This window comes from Microtus pennsylvanicus, chromosome 11, assembly GCF_037038515.1.
Source record: "Microtus pennsylvanicus isolate mMicPen1 chromosome 11, mMicPen1.hap1, whole genome shotgun sequence".
Taxonomy (NCBI): domain Eukaryota; kingdom Metazoa; phylum Chordata; class Mammalia; order Rodentia; family Cricetidae; genus Microtus; species Microtus pennsylvanicus.
In genome coordinates, this window is record NC_134589.1 from 22,931,557 (window position 1) to 22,941,067 (window position 9,511).

A 9,511-nucleotide genomic window follows, 5' to 3' on the forward strand; every position below is an offset into this window, starting at 1 on the left:
GGGCACAGCTACTTTGAATAAAACTTTATTTAGAGGCACTGAAATTTTCAAATTGCAAATAATTTAACGTTTCATGAAAAGTTATTCTTTCCATGTTTTCAACTGTTTAAAACGTATAAGCCAGAAACTAAAGAGATGGCTCAGCAATCAGAGCATCGGCTGCTCTTCCAGAGGACTGGGATTCAATTCCCAGCACTCACACATGGCTCACAATTATCTATAACTCCAGTTCCAAGGGATCTAACTCCCTCTTTGGGCTCCTCAGGCACCAGGCATCTATGTGGTACTCAAACATGCATGCAGATGGAACACCCATGCACACGAAATGTAAACACCATTCTTACTTCGGGACTGTACAAAATCACAGCATGCCAGCTTTTAATCCCTCTCTGCACAGAGACCTGTGCTGAGAATTAAAACTGTGTCATCTCCAAGGTCACTCTGATGGTTCCGCCTTAGGAAAACTGTTCCTTTATTTCTCAGGATCTTCCTGACTTCACTGAGGAGCTCCATCCCACCCAACAATCCAGTAGCTCCACTGAAGTTTAAAGAAGTGGAAAAAAAAAATACTGAAACACTTACAAAATGTCTGCCCAAATGCTTCACACGAAGCAAGCTCTAGAAGTCTGAGGAGCTGACTTCTAAAAACGCAGCTACATAACTTGAGAGACTCTGAAACAAAAGTGAAAATACAAAGTCCCCATATCCAAACGCCATGGCATCAAAGGGTCTGGAAAATGATGCTCTTTCCGTTCTTCCTCCGTTGTGCTCTTCGCTGTTGCTGTTGTTTTGTCTGTTTTGTTTTTCGAGACAGGGTTTCCCTGTGTAGTCCTTGCTGTCCTGGAACTCACTCTGTAGACCAGGCTGGCCTCAGACTCAGGGATCCGCCTGTGTCTGCCTGTGCTGGGATTAAAGGCGCGCATCACCATGCCCAGATCTTCAACTATGTTCTTGATTTAGCCTGGATAGTTTATGATTTTGTTCTGAGGAGGGGTTTTTTTTTTTAGTGTTTTGGCTTTTGTTTTATGGCCTTTTGCTATTTAATATCATTTTAAGTAAAGAGAAAAATAAAGTTTAGGTTATTTCGTACATTTGCCACTTGTTTTATGCCCTGCAACCCCAGTTTTAAATCAAAACACCAAAATTATATAATCTCTTATTTTGTAGCTACACACACACACACACACACACACACACAGCTCTTACCAAACATTGGAAACACAAAACAAACTCAATTGAAGGCGTAAGTCACAAACAATGCCAATTTGGGATTATGATTAATAGGGTGATATTTATTTAAAGGGGAAAAACTTACAGATCACTTTCAGCCCTCTGCGTAACCAGGAAGGAAGTCAAGTCACCGGCGGAGCAGGAAGTGAAGAGAGAGAGGAGAGGGAAGTGGCCGCTTTTTTAAAGGGAGAGAGACCACGCCCCAAGGGGCTGGTATCTCAGCGGCGATAGGCTGGAGGAGTGGGAGGACCTCCCGCAACACTCAATTATTTTTATTTCACTTTATTGTTGTTGTTGTTGTTTGGTTTTGCTTGGATTTTTGTTTTTATTTTTTTAGTCTAGTTTTGTTTTAGATGCAGCCTTGGTTATCCTGGAACCCACTATGTAGTTCAGACTGACCTCAAACTCACAGCGATGTCCCTGCTTTTGTTTCTCCAGTGTTGAGATTAAAGTCAAGTATCACCACACCTAGCTATAGACTTCAAAAACGTTTATAAAGACCAGATCCTCCAGTCATTCATAATTCTTGGAACAGCCATGACTTTTGAAGCAAGTTCTGGTTTGCATGGAAAACCTGGCTCCCTGGGATTGCCAGAGACCCAGCTTGTCCCATCTTGGAAGCTGCAGACCAAACATTTCCCCACTTTGGGTACGGATGGACTCCCTTGCACTGTTAACCAGGTTGCAGTGCACGAAGGCAGTGCTTATGCTCCGTGCTACGGAGGCAGTATAAACCATTACAGACAGCTTGCACACTCCCCTGCACTCCTGCATGCCCCACAGTTAATCAGAACTCACTTTACAGAGCACAGATTTAGAGACACAATTACTGAGAATTTCAGGTTAGCCACAGAGAGCACTGGACCAAGCGCAGGACTCCTCTAACAGAGTCTTTGTATCTGGAGCCTGCGGAACAACTCCTGCCTTGCGGGAGCGCTCAGAGACCAATGATCTTTGCAAACACTGTCTGCGTGGGGATCCCCTTTGTATAAGAATGCCCAGGACGGCTCAGGGGTACAGGAAGGCACTTTACAGTGAGAGTACCTGCCGGCACAGAAAGACTCAAAGGAGAGCAAAACTCTAACTAAACGCTGCACCTTTAGCTGAAGAAATAACCCAGAATCCCCCGGGTGTCTATTCACAGCGCACTGGATATAAAATTAACCCCGGGGTGAACTTCCTTTAAGTTCTGTTGAGTTCACAGAGTGGAAGGAAACATACCGTGCTCAGACTTCTTCCTAGAAAATAACTATGCCATTCAGTTCTGAGATTTTCTGTGCTCAGCGGAAGTTAGGGTACCTGGGCTCTGAAGTTCTGATAGATACATGCTCTCCTCCAGTCTCTGAAAAGCCCCCACTTCTCTCTACTGTAGTGGGTTTGAATACTTCAAAGATGAGTCAGCAGCTATCTGAAGGAGAAGGAATTGAAGCACTTTGCTTGGACAGTTAGTTTGTTGATTGGTGTGTGTGTGCACGCACTCACATAGACACGTTTTTTTGGTTTGGTTTGGTTTGGTTTGGTTTGGTTTGGTTTGGTTTGGTTTGGTTTCTCGAGACAGGGTTTCTCTGTAGCTTTGGAGCCTATCCTGGAGCTAGCTTTTGTAGACCAAGCTGGCCTTGAACTCACAGAGATCCGCGTGCCTCTGCCTCCCGAGTGCTGGAATTAAAGGCGTGCGCCATCACTGACCAGCTTCACACACACACGTTTTTGTTTTGTGATTTGTTACTGTTTTTGTTATTGCTAACACAAGATCACATTCTGTACCCCAGGTCTGCCTGCAGCTCATTATATAACCTAGGCTAACCTGAAACTCATAGCAATCCCCCTGCCTCAAAACAGGGAGAACAGGCATGAACCATTACATCTGGCTTTCAGCACTTAGTTGTTACAAAGGAAACCACAGCTGTCCATGATGTATGGGAGCCCTTTGCAGGAAGTGAATTACCACCGGCTTCCTGTGAGTAGCTTCCATGGGGCATTTTATTATCTTTAGTGTGCTCCCAAATCATATTCAGTGATACTTCAAGATTGTGTGGCTGCAGAACATAATTTTCCTCTGGACACTGGTTTTCTCTAACCTCCACATTTCCTGCAGCTATGTCTTATTTCTAGCAACTCATTCCTAAGCGTTTCTAAATTTTTTTCTTCTATCCCTTTAAATGCATTTTAGGTGATTTTGAGGTGGCAGGTGATTCTTAATCTGTTTGCAGGCACAAAATGTTTCGTTTTATACGGGAATTCTGTCCCTTTCCACATTTTCTTATGCATAAGTATTGACATTTTGTGAGCTTTGACCTCACTTTGCTTCCTTTGCTCATTTACTCCGTTTTCTCTTTATTTATTTATTTATTTATTTATTAGAAATTTCTACCTCCTCCCCTCCTCCCATTTCCCTCCCATTGCCCCCACCTCTCCTCCCCCTCCCTCTCCAGTCCTAAGAGAAGTCAGGGTGCTCTGCCGTGTGGGAAGTCCAAGGCCCTCCCCCCTCCATCCAGGTCTAGGAAGATGTGCATCCAAACAGACTAGGCTCCCAAAAAGCCAATACATGCAGTAAGATCAAATCCCAGTGCCATTATCATTGGCTTCTCAGTCAGCCCCCATTGTCAGCCACATTCAGAGATTCTGGTATGATCACATGCTTGTTCAGTCCCAGTCCAGCTGGCCTTGGTGAGCTCCCATTAGATCAGTTACACCGTCTCCGTGGGTGGACTCACCCCTCGCGGTCCTGACTTCCTTGCTCATGTTCTCCCTCCTTCTGCTCTTTATCTGGACCTTGGGAGCTCAGTGCATACATACTGCAAAGGGCTCCCATACATCATGGACAGCTGTGGTTTCCTTTGTAACAACTAAGTGCTGAAAGCCAGATGTAATGGTTCATGCCTGTTCTCCCTGTTTTGAGGCCGGGGGATTGCTATGAGTTTCAGGTTAGCCTGAATGTGGGTCTCTGTCTCTATCTCCATCCATCGCCGGACGAAGGTTCTATGGTGATATGCAAGACAGTCATCAGTGTGGCTATGGGACAAGGCCAGTTCAGGCACCCTCTCCTCTGCACACATATGTAAGGGAGAGAATGCAGATGCCGCGGTCACATGTGTAGAGGTCAGAGGACAACCCTGAGGGTCAGCCCTTCAGCTCCACCTTGTTTGAGTAAGGATCTCTTTGTTCTTGGGCTACTTCGCACACCCAGATGCTGGCCCAAGAGCTGGCGGGATTCTCCTACCTCACATCCCGAGTCCTAATACAGATGCTGGGATTCCAGACACTTGCTCTGTAAGTCTGCCTTTTACATAGGATTTGAACTTGGGTCTTCACATTTGGATGGCAGGGATTTTTATCCACCGAGCCCATCTCCTCAGCCCCCTCACATTTTTAAGATAATTTTTAAAAATCTGGTTTTACTCTGTGAATCCGTTTGTTACACAAAGTCATTGAAATTTTACAAGTTAGTTGATCCTAAAAGAGCCAAAGGGCAGCAGATTGTACCTGCCAAAGTTCATATATCAAAAGATGGGATGGACCAGGAATGGTGGCATATATCTTTAAACCCAGAACTCGGGAGGCAGAAGTGGGTAGATCTCTGTAAGTTTGAAGTCAGCCTGGTCTTCAAAGCAAATACCAGGGGCTATACAGTGAGACTCTGTCTAGATGGAGCTGGGGGAAAATAAAACCAGGGCTTATAATTGTTAGTTTAGAAGTTTGGGGCTTGAACATGGGGAAAGTGAAATTTCATACATGTATCTAATAAATTTTGATTATTTCTGCCCTCCATCATCTTCTGACAGCCCACTGGCACTCAGAGCTTTCTCTTTCCCAGCAGGTGTCCCTCCACCTTTGATGTCTCGTGTGTGTGTGTGTGTGTGTGTGTGTGTGTGTGTGTGTGTGTGTGTGTGTGAGTGTGTGTGAGTGTGTGTGTGTGTGTGTGAGTGTGTGTGTGTGTGTGTGAGTGTGTGTGAGTGTGTGTGTGTGTGTGAGTGTGTGTGAGTGTGTGTGTGTGTGTGTGTGAGTGTGTGTGTGTGAGTGTGTGTGAGTGTGTGTGTGTGTGTGAGTGTGTGTGTGTGTGAGTGTGTGTGTGTGTGTGAGTGTGTGTGAGTGTGTGTGTGTGTGTGTGAGTGTGTGTGTGTGTGAGTGTGTGAGTGTGTGTGTGTGTGTGTGAGTGTGTGTGAGTGTGTGTGTGAGTGTGTGTGAGTGTGTGTGTGTGTGTGAGTGTGTGTGAGTGTGTGTGTGAGTGTGTGTGAGTGTGTGTGTGTGTGTGAGTGTGTGTGTGTGTGTGTGAGTGTGTGTGTGTGTGTGTGAGTGTGTGTGAGTGTGTGTGTGTGTGTGTGAGTGTGTGTGTGTGTGTGTGTGTGAGTGTGTGTGAGTGTGTGTGTGTGTGTGTGTGTGTGTGTGTGTGTGTGTGTGTCTCCCACTGAGTTTAATCTAGGTTGCATTCATGAGCCTGGGAGAAGGGTTATTTCCTGGAGCACGGCTGCACTCCTGAATTAAGTGTCACCACCCCACTTCAGAAGCCATCCTTAGGGAGGGATGAGCTGCATCCACGGCGAAATGCTGATTGGCCCCGGCTTGTTCTACTCTAGTGGGAGTAACCAGGACCGCTGTGACTTTATGGGTACAGTGACCCTGTCGTGTATGGAGGACAGTCTCCCAGCACTTCTCCCTGTCATCTGGCTTACGTGGACTTTCCGCCCCCTCTCCCAGGATGTCCCCTCAGCCTCAAAGGCGCCGATGATAGAGATGTCGTATTCGAAGCTGAGCTCCCACCCGCCATCAGGGACTATTCACACTTTGACCAACTGTGACTCTCTGCATGTCACACCTTGCATGCGTGAGCCCTGATGAAGGCTGAGAGCAACACTGATCTATGGGCGGAAATGGAAGTATTTAGAAGGCGGTTTGACAGCTGGCCATTTAGCAAAACAACAGTAGTAGGTTCTGCCCTAGGGCCTGTGACCTCCCCAGCCACAGGCTCCTGACTGGATCTACAGAGCCAGGCATGAGGATTTGCACCCCCAGGAGTGAATTCATGCCTGTGGAGTGGTCTCATCTTTTCTGATAGTCCCTTGTCCATTGACAACACTTCCAGCATCTTCGTTCCTATATATTAAAGCCACGTGTGTGTGTTGCATCACTTCCTTGTAATCTCACGGCTGTTGGTCTTTTGTGTTCCACAGGCTGTAGTTAAGGTTGACTCTTGGTCATACGCCCTTGTTTCTTCATTTGTTTGTTTAGTTTGGTTGAAACATAACTTTAGGGATATATTGCAAGACCTGCACTGAAACGACTTCCCTTGGGTAGTACAGAGTATCACTAACTTAGTTTGTTTTGTCCGTGTGCATGCATGTTCATACATGTGCAGGTACACACGTGTGTTCTTTAGGAACACTACCCAACATATTTTTGACACAGTCTCTCATGGGCCGGCTGTCTGGCCAGCATAGGGATCCACCTTTCTTTGTCTCCCTGTCACTGAAGTTACAAGGACATGTGGCCGCCCCTGGCATCTTCACATGGGTGCCGGGCCCAAACTCAGGCCCAAAGATCCAACCAACTCCCTGGCCCTATTGATTTAGATTTTAAATTAACTCACTGTACTAGACTTTTTCAGACCATGGGAGTATTAACCTGGTTTCCTGAGTGCTCTCTTCACTCATGAGCAATAAAAATCTTTCTTATCAGGCCGGGAGTGGTGGCATGCACCTTTTCTCCTAGCTCTCAGGAGGCAGGGATAGGTGGATCTCTGTGAGTCTGGGGCCTGGGTATGCCTCAAAGTTCCAGGCTAGCTGGGACTACTCAGAGGATCCATATCGACTAACAGCTTCACTCTCAGAGTACCCCGTTCAGTGGTTTTCAACCTTCTTTATGCTGTGACCCTTTAATACAGTTCCTCATGTTAAGGTGACCCCCAACCATAAAATTATTTTGTTGCTACTTCATAACTATAATTCTGCTACTGTTATGAACTATAATATAAACATCTGATTGGCAGGATGGTCTTAGGTGACACCCGTGAAAGGTAATTGGATCCCAAGGGATTGCAACCCACAGGTTGAGAACCACTGACCCCTTCTTATTAAATCAGGCCTGTGTTTTATTGATTCGATTGATTGACTTAGACAGGTTGGCCTCCAACTTGAGCCTATGTTCTTGTTTGTTTGTTTTTTGGGTTTTTTTTTTCTTTTTGGTTTTTGGAGACAGGGTTTCTCTGTGTAGCCTTGGCTGTCCTGGAACTCGCTCTGTAAATCAAACTGGCCTTGAACTCAAAGAGATCTGTCTGCCTCTGCCTCACAAGTGCTGGAATTAAAGGTGGGTACCACCAATGCCTGGCCAGCTCATGTTCTTAAAAGGTGTATTTTTTTTTCTTAAAAGGCTTCTTAAAAATTTTTATTTTGAGGAAAATTGTTCATTTCTTTGTTTATTGTTATTGTTTCAGTTTAGTTTTGGGAGACTAGATCATATGTAGCCCACCCTCAGGGTCCCTATGAAACCAAAGATGACATTGAATTTCTGGTCTTCCAACCTCTACCTTCTGAGTGCTAGGACTGCAGGCATGTCCTGCCACATCCAGGTTATGTGGTCCTAGGACTAGCTCTGGGCTCACACATGCTGGGCAAGCACACTTCCAACTGAGCTACAGCCGCAGGCCTGCAAGTTTGTTCTGAACTCCAATAGTCTTTCCAGGACTAGAGAGACCCCTCAGGGGATGCAGCGAGTGCCCGTCACTCCAGCACACAGTGCACGCCTCCCAGTCACCCACACACACCTCAGCAGCGCCTGTGGCCCAGTACAGCAGTGCATGCCTGTCACCCCTGCACTGGGAAGGCAGAGACAGGTAGATGCTGACTTGCTGGCAGTCAGAGGACCTGAAACAGCGACCTCCGGGTTCAGTAAAACACTTGGCTCAAAAAAATAAGCTGGAGAAGTAATGAGGAATGGCATCCCCTCACCCCAAACCCTCACACACGTTTTAATTAAAAGATTTTCCTGTGTTCGCTGTTCAGTTTGATAAATTCTTCTTTTTTATTTTAATTGAGTACTACATTTTTCTCTGCTCCCCTCCCTGTCTCTTTCATCCCCCTTCAGACCTCCCCCAAAGTCCCCATGCTCTCAGTTTACTCAGGAGATCTTGTCTTTTTCTACTTTCTACTTCCCGTGTAGATTAGATCTATGTAAGTCTCTCTTAGTGTCTTCATTGTTGTCTAAATTCTCTGGGATTGAGGTTTGTAGGCTGGTTTTCTTTGCTTTTATGTTTAAAAACCACCTGTGAGTGAGTACATGTGCTAATTGTCTTTCTGTGTCTGGGTTACCTCCCTCAAAATTATGTTTTCTAGCTCCATCCATTTTCCTACAAAATTCAAGATATTTTTTTCTGCTGTGCAGAATGTGCAGTATTTTGTTTCTTCTGAAAGTTAATAACTGTAAGTGGTTTGTTTTGAAAGTTCTCTTTGTTTTCCTTTTATCATACTTGCTCCTGAGTTATCATTTCTTATTTGTAACTTCGAGCCTGCCCGTCAGGCTGGATTGACTGTAGTATAAGGTGATTTTTAGATTCTGTTTATTTTCAAGGGGAAGCCTCAATATTTAGAGATGATATCTGTGGCCGGGACCATTGTAGGACAGGCTTCCTTTATGAGGGGTTTGCAGATCTATGCATCTCGAGGTCTTGTTATAGGATCCTTCAGCTTCCTCAGAAAACAGAACAATTATAGCTGGCTGCACAATTTCCAGAACTCAATGGAACATGAAGGTGGTGGGTCCCTTGTTCAAAAGTAGGGAAACATTCAGTCAAAAATACTAAAATTTAGCTGGGCGGGGGTGGCGCACACCTTTAATCCTAGCACTTGGAAGGGAGAGGCAGGCAGATTTCTGTGAGTTCGAGGCCAGCCTGATCTACAGAGAGTGCTGGACAGGTTCAAACACTACAAAAAAAAAACCCTAAAATGTATCTTTTAAAAACATCTTCTACTTATAATATATAATAGGAATAATGACACTGTACATATAACAGCATAAACTTACAACTGCAGGAAATGATATCACATCATCATTTTACGTACTGCAGTAGGTTATTAAAATGTTATTTAATAACATTTCTTTTTAATTTTATTTTAACTACCTGTGAAGCAGTAGTTTTCCATATGAACATTATTTCTTTTTTACGGATGTCTTTTATTTTTAATGATGTGTATGTGTTTGAGCATGTTAGTGTAGGTGACCATGGAGGCCAGAAGAGGGCACCAGAGCGTCTGGAACTGGAGTTACAGGTTGTTGTGAGTTGCTAGTGCCG